The following is a 16647-nucleotide window of genomic DNA, read 5'->3' as shown; positions in this document are numbered from 1 at the left end:
AATCAGCACGCGAAAATGTACATCTGAAAACATAATATAGGTTAGATAAACCCTTGTAAGACAACTACTCAACAATCTCCGATTGGAGAATGGAACTATAGTGGGGAGGAGGCTTCACCTCCGCTTTATCCTTTACTCATGAACCGAGCTTCCGTTGCTCCAGACTGTATGACGGAAGCATTTGAAAGTTGCAAGAGGTAACAGTCTGGCCACTTGAGATTACAGAGCTACTAACGTCCCATAGCCTGAAGGCATGGGGCAACCATGATTGGTTCAGTTCAAATGGCGCCGCTCACACTATTGAAACTCTGTCTGTGTTCTGGGGGGAGAGGGGGGCAGAGCAGCTCACAATTCATTTTCAATGGGAGTCACGTGGTTTTGACAGAACAGCTCTGCTTGATGGGGGGGGGAGGAGGGCAGAGCAGAGCAACAGAGCAAGGTTTTTTCATCAAAATCACGTGACTCCCATTGAAAATGAATTGCGAGACAGAGAACCCGTTTCAATAGTGTGAGCGGTGCCTATAGCTCGACTGAGTCGACTCAAATACAAGTCTTTATTCCAGCCCACAGTCCTCACAACACCCAGTGGGCCGGTTTCACAAAGCCATTTACGCTCATATTTTGATCGTATACCGGCATTTCCCAAAAAAGACTATCATGCCTTCACTATAACTCCAGTGGAGGACATGTATGATCACCTCAGTAATAAAGCTCTGATGAAAAATATCGGATACATTATTACCTCTGCAAAGGTGAGTGAGCAAGTGTTCAGTAGAAAAGGCTTTTATAATATCCTTGCCAAGTTGTATTAGCCTTTGGTCTTGAGGTTGATGTTTAGAAATGAACTTTGTTCTCATTATACATGAGAGAAGGCTATAGCCTACTTTATTATAACGTTCAGTATGAATCCACTTGCCAAAATAAGCTGATCTACAAGTTGTTATGTGGCGCGTCGCTGACACATTGTTATAGCTTGTAGATCTGTCCAATTTGAGGCACGTTAGTAACGTGACAACATAAATGTCATCATGCTAGGGTTCCCAGTTCATTCTTTTTTTGCCCTCTGGAAATACAGGTTCCACACAGAGATTCCAGACTAATATCTACTCAGTGATATTAGTCTGGCCATTCCAGGCTAACAGGGTTGGCCAATGAGATTGCAAGGGGTCATGAAATCTCATTGGCCTCTCATGTCATGATGACCCCAGGTCATGCTATATTAAAATTGGCTATTAAAAGGTATATCCGAACCTCTATAGTCACCTCAAATTGCCATTGTCCCCTCTTGTGTGTCCCCTGGGTGGTCGTGGTGGTGTTGGTTATTTCCTGTTCAAACCGAGCCTCAAATGTCATGACCATGTCAATGTCCACTTAATCTTGCATAGCCAGACAACTATTCCACAATCTCCAAATGATATAGAGAGTCTGAAACTACTTCAAACGTTTGTGTCTCTATAAGAGTTCTTATAGCACAGCTTGCTGTTGTTATTTCTATGCTTTGTGCAGAAGCACAAGGCTGACGTAGTGTTTATGTAACCCATTATTGTGCCGAATGACACTGTGTCAATTTATTCAGTACACAAAAGGTATCATGTGGCAAATGTCTCATCCCACCTCACCTGCCATGCAAGACCTAGAATGATGAGAGGAAAAGTCAGAGGAGCAGATTTTGGCAGCTCGAATAGAGACTTCAGTGAGTACTAATGTCGTTTCCATCTGAGAACACAAAGACTATAGTGTACTAACAAACCATTTTTTGACTTCAAAAGCGCCAGCACAAAAAAGTGTCAGAATTGCCCCATCTCGATCTCAGGTATCCCCCATACACCAATCTATTTCTGGTCCACAACATGAATTATTCAGTGCCCGTCTGCATCTAATTAAGTATTGAACATGTACAGATGGTGCCCTTGACCTCTTGTGAGCGTACTGTACTCTATGTTTGTGCACACGTGGCCCTGTGTACATGTGAACGTACTTAGTGATCTCAGTGTGGATGGATGTGGTGAATGACAGCAGCCTGCATGGGAAGGTTGGTTGCGACCACAGGTCGCATTTATTATGAAAACATACATTTCCCGTCAGTCGGTCAGTCAGTTAGTTATAGTTAGTTAGTTAGTTATAGTTAGTTAGTTAGTTAGTTAGTCACTCCCAGGCATGCCCATATGGTCGTGACATCACGTAACATCACGTGACATCATCAGGGATGGAGATCATCAAGCCCATATATGGAGATCCCTGATGTCAACTCTACATCTGACCTCAAACCCTTATAGATCTCCATATATGGAGCTGACCTGTTCTGACATTCCATCCTCTTCGATGTCTCCCTTTTGGCTGATACCTGTCCATTTAAACTCTAGCGAACGCAACAGGATAGCATGTATTGGTAGCACAGAAGACAGAAGGAGTTGCTAGGACCCCGACACGTTGAATACTAAAGTTATTTAGAAAGTTTGTAATGTTAAAACATCACTTGATATAACTTTTAACCAAACGTGGGTGAAACAGCGTGCAGCCGCGCACGTAAAGAGTGCACGTGCGCACGCACATGGAGTGGACGGATTGATGTATACCGGTATACCAAAACAACCCTTGCTAAGCACCTCTCTAAAAGCGTGTGCGCAGCAGCGCAATACGAATGACCGACCTGGCTGGATATATTAGTCAGTGGCTTGCTTAAGACAGAACTTACGTTCTGGTGGTGCAACCACCTCCAGGTCCATAACTCTAAATGCAACGCATTAGACTAGCTATGGACCAGAGCTAGTCAGTGGCCTCACTGGCCTGCATAACGAGCAACGTAAAAAGCCTATATGTCGGATTTTCTGTCTGAACTGAAGCAGTCAAAGCCAAGGAGAATGTTACATTACTAATTCACCATCGAGTAGCCTCTGCACTAAATGTCACACTCACATGATAGAACAGCAAGATAAAAACGGATAGTCTGTCCATCCATTCATAAAATGAATTGACTATCTATCTATCTATCTATCTATCGTATCTGCATACCAAACTAATAGTCTATCAGTATAAAAACAAATTGATTATATAGATTATATAAAAAAATATGATATCCAGATGAATATCAATATTGTGATAATTTCTGAAAAGATATTGTGATATAATATTTTGTCATATTGCCTGCCCCTACCTCATATCACTTTATTAAAGAAAAATCACACCTGTGTGAAGTGAGGGGCACTCTTATCATCATACATCATGTTTTAATTTACGTCATATTTAGCAGAATTTTGACCTAATTTCTCCGTTCATTGTCAATGGCAAATATTGAGACGTGTGGGGACTAAAGCTGTATATAGGAGGGGCTAGCGCCCCTCAAAAACACATTATTTGATAACTTTTCATCGTGCTCCTAAAATAATTTGTGTGCTACTAGATTTTTCAACTTAGGCGCACACGTGCTACTTGGAAAAATGCTAAGCGTCGAGCCCTGCGGTTGAAATTTGAATTAGCTATGTGTCCAGAACAAATCCATTCCCCATGGCATTCAGACTGCAGACGACAGTGAGATGATCGTAATTTAAAAGACGGACTTCCCCTCATTAATGAATACAGCTCTGATAAAAAAAACAATATCGGATATCTTTTTTACCTGCAAAGGTGTGAGTGAGCAATTTTTCAATAGAAAAGGCTTGTATAATATAATTGCCAAGTAGCCATGGTCCTGACTCCTGAGGTTGAACTAAAATGAATAAATTAACGTTGCGTTATAAGAGAGCTTATAATTCATAACGTTCAGTCAGTTGACATTACGAGTGACTCGCCTGCCAAAATCAATGTTGCCTCCTGCAGGTCTATAGTGGCAGGCCAACATACAGCACACAGAGGTGTTGCCAAACCATAACCATATTAACCATTAGAGCTACCCTATTACAACTCACAATCTTCAACTTCAGGCATATAGCACATACTATACTTAGTATACTAGATCCATTCCACATACTGTATGTTTTCAATTCCAAATTATTATTGGAAGGCTGTTATGTAAAGCCATACTGTACCCTTTCCAAATGCATACACAACACACCGTCTTCATTAACAGAGCCACATTGGGTCCCATTATGACAAAAAAGAGCAACCGCTTGAATCACATTAGTACACAAAACACAACCAGCAGCAGCAAGACCTAATCATACAGTATTTCCACATCAGGCTTCAATTCCCTTTGAACATTTGGAAGTAAAGCCTGCTATGTCAGAGCCTCAAACCTCTAGCTAAAGGAAATATAAACTCACACATAGGCTAATTGAAGTAACCAAGAGCCTATACACATACTCTGTAACCTGTCACAACTGCTGACTATGTTCAACAGCAGAAACAACAAAAGATACACAGCCTATACGTATACTGTACCCCACAGCGGTCAACCTTCAATAACAGCCACAACAACACAACAGGCAGTGTAGATTAGCCTTCAATTCATGAGCCAGAAACAGCCACTGAACATGTTTCACTACCACACTGGGCCCCAGAACAGAGCAACAGTGTGAATCACTTTATACGCAAAATGCAAGACAAGCAGCACCAGCAGCAAAGGGAAAGAAACAGGGTCTTACTTTGAGCCGTCTTCTTCAGTTGTGTCATCAGTTGGCTCATCCTGATTGGTGCTTAGTGTTGCACGTAGCATGCTGGGGGGGATACAGGGACTTGCAGGGCAGGCTTCAGGGTTCAGCATTCACAGCTGTATGAGAATGGATTCCACAGGACTTGGTATGAGCGGAGCTTGAGGGAGCTTGAGGGAGGTTGGACTTCCACCATCCGTCCAGAACTTCTGCCATCACTGCCACCCGTCTGGCAGCAGACTGTCACAAAGATATGCCCACATTCATTGCTTCCTCGGGCTAAGCCCTGCCGGGCTACTCCGTGGTTAACCCGGCCTCCAGGCGCTCATGTTCAGAAAGCAGGCAAATGCCATCTGCATACTTTATGTATGTATAATGGTGAAGTAAAGTTCTTGCCCCCTTCCAGTGATGGCTGCCCTAGTTTATAGTGAGGAAGGGGGTGAGGGTCACTGCAACACCTCTGCCAGGATGTGTTGTTGTCTGTAGTCACCTTGGGTTTGGTAACCGTCCAAGAATCTCGTTCCCAGGTGATTCGCCCAGGCTAGAGTATCTGAAAGAAAGAAATAAAAGTATTGAAGTGACCAAGAGCCACATATTCTGTACACTCACTGTCACAACTCACTACCTCAAACAGCAGCCACGCATCACATCAGACAGAGCCTAGTATGTGTATACTGTATGTATGTATACAGTATAGTGGCTGAACCCTGTCACAACATACAAAGTCTAGTATAATTATACTGTATTCTGTCAGAACATAGGCTACAGCCTAGAATTCCAAAGCCAGGTACAGCCACTGAAAATGATTCATTGCCAGGCTGTCAGTAGGGTCCTGGTAGCTCTGGTCCATAGCCTCAAGCCGCTGGCTCTAGGCTATTGGACGCTCAATGTATTGCCCTTGCATGAAATGCAGACCAGCCTTGCAGCGGAGTAACTGAAACCATTTCCTGCATGGCCAAAAAGTGCATTTTATACGTGTGGTGGGGGGCTCAGTGTATTGGTGATGGTGAGTTGCGAAATCAATCTTTTTATTTTAGTAGAAGTCGAGAGGATGGTCTGCATTTAATGCGATGGCAATACATTGAGAGACCCATAGCCTAGCCCTAGAGCGTGTAGGATATGGACCAGAGCTAGGGTTGTGGTAGTTTTATACTGGATAGCTGATAGATATTCAACCACAGAGCTACTAGGAGGAATCTACAAAGTAGGCTACTGCAACATTATTTGTAAATTGTATTTTCAATTGCTTCTAAAGCAAATGACATCCCTCAACAAAATCTTGCATATTATGTGAGTGAGCACACCCTTCTCCCTCTCATAAAACATTTTGAATATTGTGCATCAATATTGAATTAGTAAAAAGTTATATTTGTATTACTGTAAATTATGCTGCATGTGATTACTGCCAGTAGAACAGCACTTACAAAATAAATGGCCTTGATTGAGCGTTTTGTATTTGAGTTATACTGTACACATTCTTTGTCCTTCAATGGTCAAGTGACAGGGGTTGTACAATCACATTCTCCCAGCCAACATTGCTAAAATCAAGTCCTTTTTCATTTGCAGACCTTGAAAAGGTCATCACACATCTTAACTAGACTACTGCTGCACCTCCCTGTATCTGGGCTCAGTAAAAAAGCATGCTATCTCCTGTCCTCAACACACACACACATACACACACACACACACACACACACACACACACACACACACACACACACACACACTGTACAGAGAGAGAGAGAGAGAGAGAGAGAGAGAGAGAGAGAGAGTGTCACTGCCAGGTGGAAACCTGGTCCAATACCATTCCTTTAAAAAATAATTGTTTAACTATTATTAATTCTGAAAATAGCCGATCTATCATCAAGATTCTACAAGGTCGACTCACAACACGTATAGGCCTATATGTGACACATAATATGAGCTTGTAGGCTATATATCGCTATTTTCACTACTTTTGTATGACACTCTTGTATAATGAAGTATAAAATAAACATAAGGGACAACAAGCTTTTCCCTAAACATGTTTTACTGCTAATGATGTTGCTTACGCTTCTTTTTTTTTATTTCATTATTTTTTGCCATGCTTTTGACAGCACTAATATAGCCTACAATATTTAAAATATAGGACCTGCACATAATGCATCTGAATGATCAGTTAATTCAATAATTTCCATTAAAAAAATTCCTTTTGCATTTTGGCTTTTGTTTCTTTACCGTAGCCTCACCAGGCTTTCCACCGAAACCGTAGCCTTTAACCGCACGCACGCACGCACACACACACACACACACACACACACACTCTCTCTTAGTATTTTACCAGGCCTTCATATTTGTTGGCATTACAATAAAATCGGCTAAATACAGCAACATATATTTCAGTGCTTTTTGAGGGCTCCCCTGCAGATGTCTTTAACACTTTACCCCTGCTATGTTTTGCTTTACAAAGTAGGCCTAGCCTATAGTAGCTAGGCTACCACCTTAATGTTCAGCAGCTACCTGTAGGTATAGGTAGCTAGCCAGGCCTACTAGCTAAAGCTAACTATAAACTCACCTGATAATAAACATCCGCAACTGCAGTTTGTCATGAAGATAATTAACTTTTCTGTCCACTGGCACTGTCACACGTGCCTTTTAGCAGCTTGCAACAACACTGGCAAGTGCAGTAACGTTACATTATGAGTTGTTGACTTTATTTTAAACAGTTATTTACAAACATAACAGAGCTGCCTTCAGCTTGCATCTGTCCGTCTGGCGGACGCTGTGTGTGTGTGTGTGTGTGTGTGTGTGTCAGTGTGTGTGTGTGTGTGTGCGCGCGCGCGCGCGCGCGCGTGTCAAGTGCAACTATGTGCTGTGTGCGTGTGTATGTGGGCTCTGACAATAATTTGCATTCACAGTTTCCTACCTTCTTCTAGACACCGTCTGAGTGTAACGTTTCGCAATTTCTTTCCCCATCATGTTAAGCAAGCACGCCTGTTGAGTGATAAATTGCAACTAAGAAAAAGGGGTTGTTTTTCAGTTAAAACAAATTAAGACAAAATAAGCCATCACACTGTAGCCTATAGGCATTAGGCAAGTCATTGGAACAGAACAGTAGGTCTCTTATTATGGTCTGTTGCTGCTGATGACGATGATGACGATAATAATAATAATAATAATAATAATAATAATAATGACAGGGAACTACATAATAGCCTAATAACAATAAATATAGCTGCAAGCAGCGATAAGACAGGTCAAGCCATAAAAGCAATACATCAATAAGAAAAAAGCAACTGGCTCATTGTGCAATATACAATGAGCCATAGAAACACTTGAGAGAATGTGAGAGAAAGAAGACCACTCAATTAACACATGTTGCAAAATTGAGTAGTGAAGCACAATGAACTTGCATTTACAAGAAGAGTTTTTATTTCAGTATAGATTAAGTCTTTCTAATGGCTATTCATATAAGTTCATGCGGTGTGATCACTGTGATGCACCGCGTTCACCGCTGTAAGCTTGGAGATCTGTCATCTGTGCATTTTGGGTGACATCATGGGTCAATTTGACCAAAGACTAAATGGCAGAGATGGTATAAGTATGCCTAAATCCATATTTAGAAAATGTTTCAGATAAAAAAACAAACAAAAAAAATGATTTTAATTGAATATATAGGAAAAGTAATGGGCGGGGATAGTACTTTTTCCACCACTGGTAGTTGCACGTGTTTCTTGGTTTGTAACCAATGTGATTCATAGATGAAGATGACCTGTTAATGTGCTGTCACCCTCTGGTCACATAAACCTCGTTAATAAGCTGCTGTGTTCTGACATACCCAGTGTGCGCTCTAAGGACAGTGTGCGTGCGTGCGTGTGGCGTGCGTGCGTGTCTGAAGATTGGCAAAAATAAGGTTTTGAAGGCGAGACCAAGGTAATGGAAGAAAGAGGAGAGAGCCCATTGATTGAATAATAAAGATAGCTCATAACCTCTAACCGCATTTTGATATTTCAAAAACACTTTCTGGACTGTAGTTGAGCCAAGCAGTTACTGGAAGGGAATGTGTGTTACTATAAATGTGAGACACTGTCAGCTCTGTTGTGGTGGTACTGTTGTTTGTGTCATTGCGGTTTCTCTTTTGAGGGTCAAAAAGATGGTTGTTGAAATAATGTAGAAATGAAAAAAAGTTGACTAACTGCATTCTTTCACACATTTTATAGTCTCACACTCACACGCAAGACACATTTGCAGCCGTGTTAATATTGTGTGAAACTGAACGCCGAATGTTCTGCCTGCCAACAGCCCTTCTACTTTCAAATATGTCTGTCTGTCTGTCTGTCTGTCTGTCTGTCTGTCTGTCTGTCTGTCTGTCTGTCTGTCTAATATAGGGTGGTAATGTATGATTTGTAATATTAATCCAAATCTACAAAGTAACTATAACTAAAGTTGTCAAATAATGGTAGTGGAGTAAAAGTACAACATTTGCCTAGAGATGTACAGTAGTGGAGTATAAGTAAAATTACCGAAAATTGCAAATACAAAAAATACCTCAAAACTGTATCTTAAGTACAGTATTTAAGTAAATGTACTTACTTTCCACCACTGATATCATCTCTAGCCTCCTTTTCTTTTCCATTGGGGCCAAAGTACCTGCAGCTTAAGAGGCAGAACATGACATTGGCACATTTGGCAGCCATGATGTGTGGTAGATTGCAGTAACCTAAAAAAATAAAAATGCATGATGTGGGATCAGAACCATGGATAGCGCTCTGACACATGGCATTTTCTCACCGTGGTCTTTTCTGCTTTTATGTTTCAATAGCATGATGACTGGTCGCTCAGCCGTTCCTGTCTATATATACAGGCCATGGTATACTATATACAGTACAGTGTGTATGTTACAGTAAAAGTGAGAAAAATCACACCCATGTGAAGTGAGGGGTGCTCTTATCATCGTACAGCTTGCTCAGACACATTCTCCATTCATTGTCAATGGAAATTTAATCTTTGTGTAGGACAAAAATACAGATTTGCTCAGACACATATGACGTAATTCTCCATTCATTGTCAATGGGAATTTAATGTTTGTGTAAGACGAAAATCTATAGCTGAATATAAGAGGGGCTATAGCGCTCCTCAAAAACTGAATGGGGCGAGCGCCCATTTTTCCGGCGCGGGAGGCCTTGGCCCGGGTCGGGTAGGGTCCCTTTGAGGCTCCTCCCGCCAACAAGGGAGACTGGATGCCTGGAGTGGCGATTGCCAGCCGTCGGTGGGCCCCGGTCAACCCGTTGGCCTCCCATTTGCCTTTGTTCGAAACCGGGCGCTTCTCATCCCATTTTTCTCCCTTACTGCATGGTTTCTCACTTGCACTGTCTGTAACACATACACACAAAGAGACAGCAGGGCGTGATTAGCATCCTTTTTGGATGAAACGACTTGCTTTTTAGATTCCTTTGGCCATCGCCTGGGCAGCGAGCATGGCCGGGCACGCACGGTCACAGCCTCTCAATCCCATGCAGCTGCTGGCCGATTAAGCATCATCTCCCTCCAAGCATGAGCAATTCTTCTAGCCCGCCTGTCGCATGCTCATCTCCGCTCTCTCAGGGTCAGGGGACAGACGAGCCAGGGAACGCATTCCTTGCGCTTTTGTCGTTTAAATCAGGTCGTATGAGTGTCATCGTCCCCTCCCCTTTAATATCATGGTAATATGATTCTTTCCTCTCGTTTCTGTCTCTCTCTATTCTTTTCTCTCTTCTCTCCTCTTATTTCTCTCTCTTTCCGTCTGTCTCTCTCTTTCTTCATCATTGCTGTAAAGTCCTTATAGGACCCTGTGGTCACCAACAAATCTAATTTTCCCATCCCCCCTCTCTATCCGTTGCCCTACATGGCCCAACATAAGTCTGTCAGCTCAGATCACTCACCAGAGATGGGCAAAGAGTGGAAAATGAAGGGAAGAATGAAGAAATGGCCAAATAAAGAGAAAACAAACATGACAGCTTCATGCGATACAGATTCCACACAGTTCAACGTGTGCGAGCGAGTGTGTGTATAGAGTAAGCACGTGAGGCAGGCCGATAGGAGAGATGGAGGACCTGCTTAAAAGCAACCATCACCACTACCACTATATGCACTTCACAAACAGGACAAACACTGCTGGTGTAGTCACTATACTGTTCATTGGGCTATAGGGCATAGCAGTGGCAGCGATTTTATGGGTCCATTAATTGCTCCATGCAGACCCCATTATTTATTTCCATAGAGATTAAAAAAATATATTTATATAAATTATTTTAAGTTCTACAATATCTACAAGCTATTTTTGAAATCGTCAAAATGTGGCGCAAATCTTTGAATATATTTTCTTTCAGAGCGAACGTTTTTAACTCAAATCTTTGCTTCTGGGGGGTCCCTGGAACAACATATTTTCAGATGGGGGTCCGCGGCCAAATACAGATAATTCTGGGGGTCCTTGACATGAAAAAGGTTGAGCACCACTGACTTTTATGATCTCAAGAGATGCCGATCTATAAAGGGTCCATTTGGTTACCATCATCTCCATCATTTAGCTGGGGTCCACCTGGAACCCCCTCAAGGACCACTGGTGGTCTCCGGACCACTGGTTGAGAACCACCGCCTTACACTACTAAACCAATGTATCCAACAAATGCTATTACATGCTATTAGATGTTTTATGCTAGACAACTTTATAGGGAAATTTTCTCATCAGCCTGATTCTGTCTGAACGTTTTTCCTCACCCTCTCCATATCAGCACTTCCTTATATTGCCATAAACAGGCAGGTCTAAATATTAGCGACTGCTAATTTTGACTGATTTGCTGTGACAGACATTGCAATATTTCTGTGCCATACAGGCTGAGTGGCCTTTGCTCAGAATGCTGAGAGACAAATGTAAGAATACACGCACGCACGCAGGCACGCACGCACGCAGGCACGCACGCACGATCCATTGCGCGCACGCAATTTAACAAACATACATACACGTACAAATCACGCATAAATGGACAAACGTGCATGCACGCATGCAGCTAGTAGAGAGGCAGGTAAAAAACATGTTAATTAACTCTGACAAACCTTTACTGACAACATGAATAAAATTTCATATGTGTAATTACACGTTGGGATTATGGATAGTGCAAAGGCCTCTGTGTGCATTTTATGTATCTGAGATGGATGTAGCCGTAATGAGCTTATAAATGCATGTGTGCAGATGTAGACGTGCAGTGGACATGCAAATAACCAGTGCTGTCAGGTAACCTGAGTGTTTATTTATAACGTTAGACTGCATGGGTTGGGGTTGAGTTGCTTTGCAGCCTGCTGACCCGGTCTAGATCTATACTCTAGAGCAGATACGGAAACGACGTACACTAGTCTGTACTGTACAGTACAGTAGTACTGTACTGTAGTCATGTCAAAATAATTCAAAAAGAATACTGGCATTTTTACCCTTGGACTTTTGGAATTTAGCTGAGTGGCCCCTGAGCCATCTTTAGTTGAGTACCCCTGAACTAAATAACATGTTAAAGTATTAACTAAATAGATAAATTGGATCCATTGCAACACCATTTCCTGAAACGGAACCGTTTAGGACATTTCCAACGTGACAGCCTTGTGTCTACACAGAGGGAGAGAAAAGGAACATATTCCTCTCTTTCAATGGTCGCCTTGGACATGCAGCTATGTACTGTAGCCTTTAGTATTAATATATTATTTTGTCGCAATTCATCACGTTGACCTGAGTGTCCTCGTGCATGGGCGACCTCCCCTTTACTACCGACCAATCCTTCCGTTCCTCAACGCCGCGGCTCTCGGAATAGTCACAATGATGGTTTCCGTGGCAACTAACTGGAACCTGTGGCCAGAGAGTTGAAATACACTGTATCCAAGCACTGTTTCCCAAACAGTGGGGTCGGGACCCCACAGTTTGGTGGAGTGCATGGATTATGAATCAAGACTCGATTAAAAATCCCATTTTCTTTCCCTACATATTTTTTTTTTAATACATTTTAAAACAGACAAACAAATCAGAAAAATTATATACACAAAAAGTTGTTATTTTCACTATAGGGTCCTGGGCAAACGTCTAATCTCTCTTTTGGGTCTAGACTTGAACAGTTTGTGAACCCCTGCTATAGAGGCTTCTCTGTGGAAACATCAATGCTTTACAGTTTACAGCATATGCCTTGATATGCAGATGCAGGGCAGATGCAGTAAAGCTATTGACCAATTGTCATAGCCAGGAGTTACAATATACACAAAATAGTAAAGTAAATTCGACAACAGGCAACAACACCTAGGCGTTGTCGCCTGGATCAACGACAGGTCTGCTCCAGATCTGCTCATTAGGGGGCGTGGGACGTGTGACTTAAAACAAAAAAACCTCAACACAATACAGGTCTAGCCAGCCGCAGGAAAAACGCTAACGTTGTCTTGTCGCCGCTCATGAATGACTAGGCACTTCAGTCGCTGCCCTTTGAGGGGACGGGCTGAGCCTGACCAGAGCCTTTTGTGGCGGTTCTGGACAACCATGTGTCTGACCGACTCAAGGCCGAGCACTGCACTCTGTCTGCACCCTTGGTGGTGTGGAACGTGTTTGTCAAATCTGAAGTCAGTGAGGCGAACGGTTCTCGAGTTACGGGGATTACAGCCGTACACACACGTACTGTATACGTACACACAGAGACTTGGTGCATTTATTGTAAGATTGAACGATCATTAATATTATTCAATGTTTTTCTACAGCAGTACACAGCAAATTGCATTCTAGTTTTTCCCGATCAGTGAACGATGTAAACTAAGATTTTTCAGGAACGAGCGCACGTCGGCACGTGGGCCTCGGAGGAAGATGAGACTTAATTTGATTTCCCCCTGGCTCACTAGACTAGTAGGAAGCCCCTATTAAAAAAGACAAAAAGGGGGGGTAGTGGCTTAAAAGAAGTGGGAGGAAACATAATTAAGTCAGTGGGTCTGCGTTAAGGACAGGAACGCATTTGTGTTTAAACACTTTAACCATTATTTTAAACTTTAGCTGTTGAAAAATAGCAGATCTACAAGCTCATATCTATGTGCTATTTTTGGAAAATCTTGAAAATGTGGCGCAAATCTTTGAATCTATGCTTTCACAGCGAACATTTTTAACTCAAACTTTGCTTCTGGGGGGGTCCCTGAAAACAACATATTTTCAGATGGGAGTCCGGCAGCCAAATACATATAATATTTGGGGTCCTTGACATGAAAGAGTTTGAGTTCCACCAATATGGAAACATTGTTTTTTCAGAAAACTTTCTGATTTAGAAGCCCTTTTCTTTTTCTTGAATCGGCCTCAGGTCTAAATGCATTAAGTGAGCACATTGCTATCAGTCGTCTAATTAATCAGCTGGGGCGGTGACATCCAGGGAACAGCAGAGGAAGGAGACGACATGGCACGAGGGACGGAAGGATGTCAATTCTCTGTGTGAAGAAGGGCTTATTTCAAGTGGGCTAACATTTAGGGAGAATCTACAGACGTGCACACACGGTGCAAATTGATGCTTGTTAACTGCGTCAAAGACTTTCGGGATAGCAGGAGTCATTTGTGACGACCTTCCACATGGGTCAAAATAAAACAGATATACCATGCCAATTAAAAATGGTCAGTCAACAACAGTCATTGTGGTTAGGTAAAGAAAAACCACCGTATATACTAACAAACCTTTGGGAATGCATGATGCCTGCTTTTGGGGCTTGAGGTCCAGACACTCACCAACAGGGGGTGCTGGTTCCTCTTTTATCATAGAAATGAACTCGCATTCCATCCTGCATCCCAGGATCATCACCACAGCCTCCAGCAGACAACGTGAACCATGGCTAATATTCTGCTTCTCGTCTCCATCATCAAATTGCTCCTTATGTAAGGAGTAAAGTTAGGACCCCCATGGTGTGGATGAGCTGCCGTGGAATATTATCTTGGTTGTGCATTCACCTAATGAGCACACCTCTTTTTTTCTTATGGCTGGAAACGAAATGGCAGAAGTTGAAAGCTGAATTTCTATTGCTACATGCAAAGGTTTTTTTTTAAAAGAGAGAAAAAAACTGTGATTAAAGCAAATAAATAAAAAAGAATATGTTTTTTTCCAGGGTTTCAAAGCCTCTATTTGTCGCATGCTGTACTGTGCTACAAGTATATGACCAACGTTGCAAGTACAGTATAGGTAACGAAAGGCAGTTATAGTTAGTGATAAATAATAATAAAGTGGTGCAACCTGGAACCTAGTCACGTGCCTTATAATGTGTTGTGATTATTGTTATAAATCATTATGAGTATTGATGGGTGCTTATAACTTAATAATAATAATAATAATCCAGTTGTAGTTATATCGTTCAACAAGAGGGCCAGTGAACAACGGCAGAGAGTCAGTCGCTCCCTCTGGACAGGGCATCTTCATGGCAAAGATTTGTGCGCCCCTTTTGGCAGAGCCAAGCCTGCATGCATCCTCATTTACTTTTGACAATGTTATCAATCGCCGTTACATCGAAGCCACACTTGAGCAAAATCCCATGCATCGCTACGCTGATCCCATGCATCCCATCATGTATGGGCTCTGTGGAATCCAATTGACGGAAATCCATCACAGTGACTGTACTAAGAAAAATGTAATGAATATAGAGCCTCACACCGGATATGGGTGTTAAGGAATTCTACACGGCTACTGAAATATACGTAATCAGCAAAAGTGTATGTTAGAATGTATTAGGAATGTTGCTGTGGCAATTTGCCACAACACATTTGATGCAGCGTGTGTTCATGGATCATTACTCAATGTGAATTAGAGTCCCAGTTGCATTGTGGGTGAATGAAGCATGTCTTACTTGCATGTATGGTTGCAGACAACAATCATGCTATTGTCGGGGACGAATCTACAAGCTTGTCTAGAAGTGAATGCATTGTGGTCCTGACTTTGGCTTAAGAATGAACAATGAAAGAAAGGTCAAGAGAGAGGAAGGAAGGAGAGAGAGAGAGAGAGAGAGAGAGAGAGAGAGAGAGAGAGAGAGAGAGAGAGGAGAGGGGGGGGGGGGGGTGCAAGAGAGGGAGAGAAATATGGAGAGGAGGGAGAGAAAGACAGAAATGAACAGACTACAAGGCTAATTTACCATGCTCTTGAATGAGGGCCAATAGCTGATATCCAATCAGTTTGAATTTGTTTTCATTATGCTGGGAACATCAGTCAATATGTCTGGACTGAGTCCGGCACTGGAAGATAAGAATATAGTGTAGACTAGGGTTCAGCTTACAGTCCAGTAAAGCTGTTCAATTTGGAGGGAAGCAGCCAAACTGACCAGAAGTCGGTAAATACTGTAAGTTGTACGACTTTTCAGGAAGTCCAGATTCTACTGTACATACACCAACCTAACAACAACATTAATTTAGACAGGACAGTGGAAAGACATATGAAAGCATTAACTATACTTTAGCCTGCAGAGCACTCATTGGATTAGATATATATTTGGGTCATTCTACAACTTCAGGCACATTTTGACAAACATTTTTATTTACAAAAATGAGACAGGCTCTGCTAGAATATGCTGCAAGTATATAGGGCACGGTCATTTTCTAGGTTTTATTTGTTATGTTTTACAGCTTATGAGAGTGCAGTATAAGCTTTTAAATGTTATGTCATTCATACACTGAAATCTTAAAATAGTTCACCCAAAAACTGACTCAATTTCTATCAATAGTTTTTCTTTTTTTTTCTACTGGAGACTTAAAAAAGTCATAAATTATTGCTGTAGGAATGCGACAATATAAATAATATCTCCATAAATTAATTTGATAGAACATAAGTAATTTTGGGGCTTTGACGTAAATATGCTTATTTGAATGTTGTTCATCCTCAAAACAAGAAGCTGAGAATAGGCCTGTCAAAGACCCTAATCTCATAGCTCTTATCGCATTTATTAGAACAAGTATTTTGTGATCCTAAAACCCGACCAAGGATTTCACTGTCTCTCCCTAAAACTGTGTATTATTCAAATAACACTTTCGGCAATAGCAATACTTTTAATTCTTCTCTCATTTTCTTAATTT

This window comes from Protomyctophum bolini (assembly GCF_963924005.1).
Source record: "Protomyctophum bolini genome assembly, chromosome: 10".
Classification (NCBI taxonomy): domain Eukaryota; kingdom Metazoa; phylum Chordata; class Actinopteri; order Myctophiformes; family Myctophidae; genus Protomyctophum; species Protomyctophum bolini.
This window is presented reverse-complemented; position numbering follows the sequence as displayed.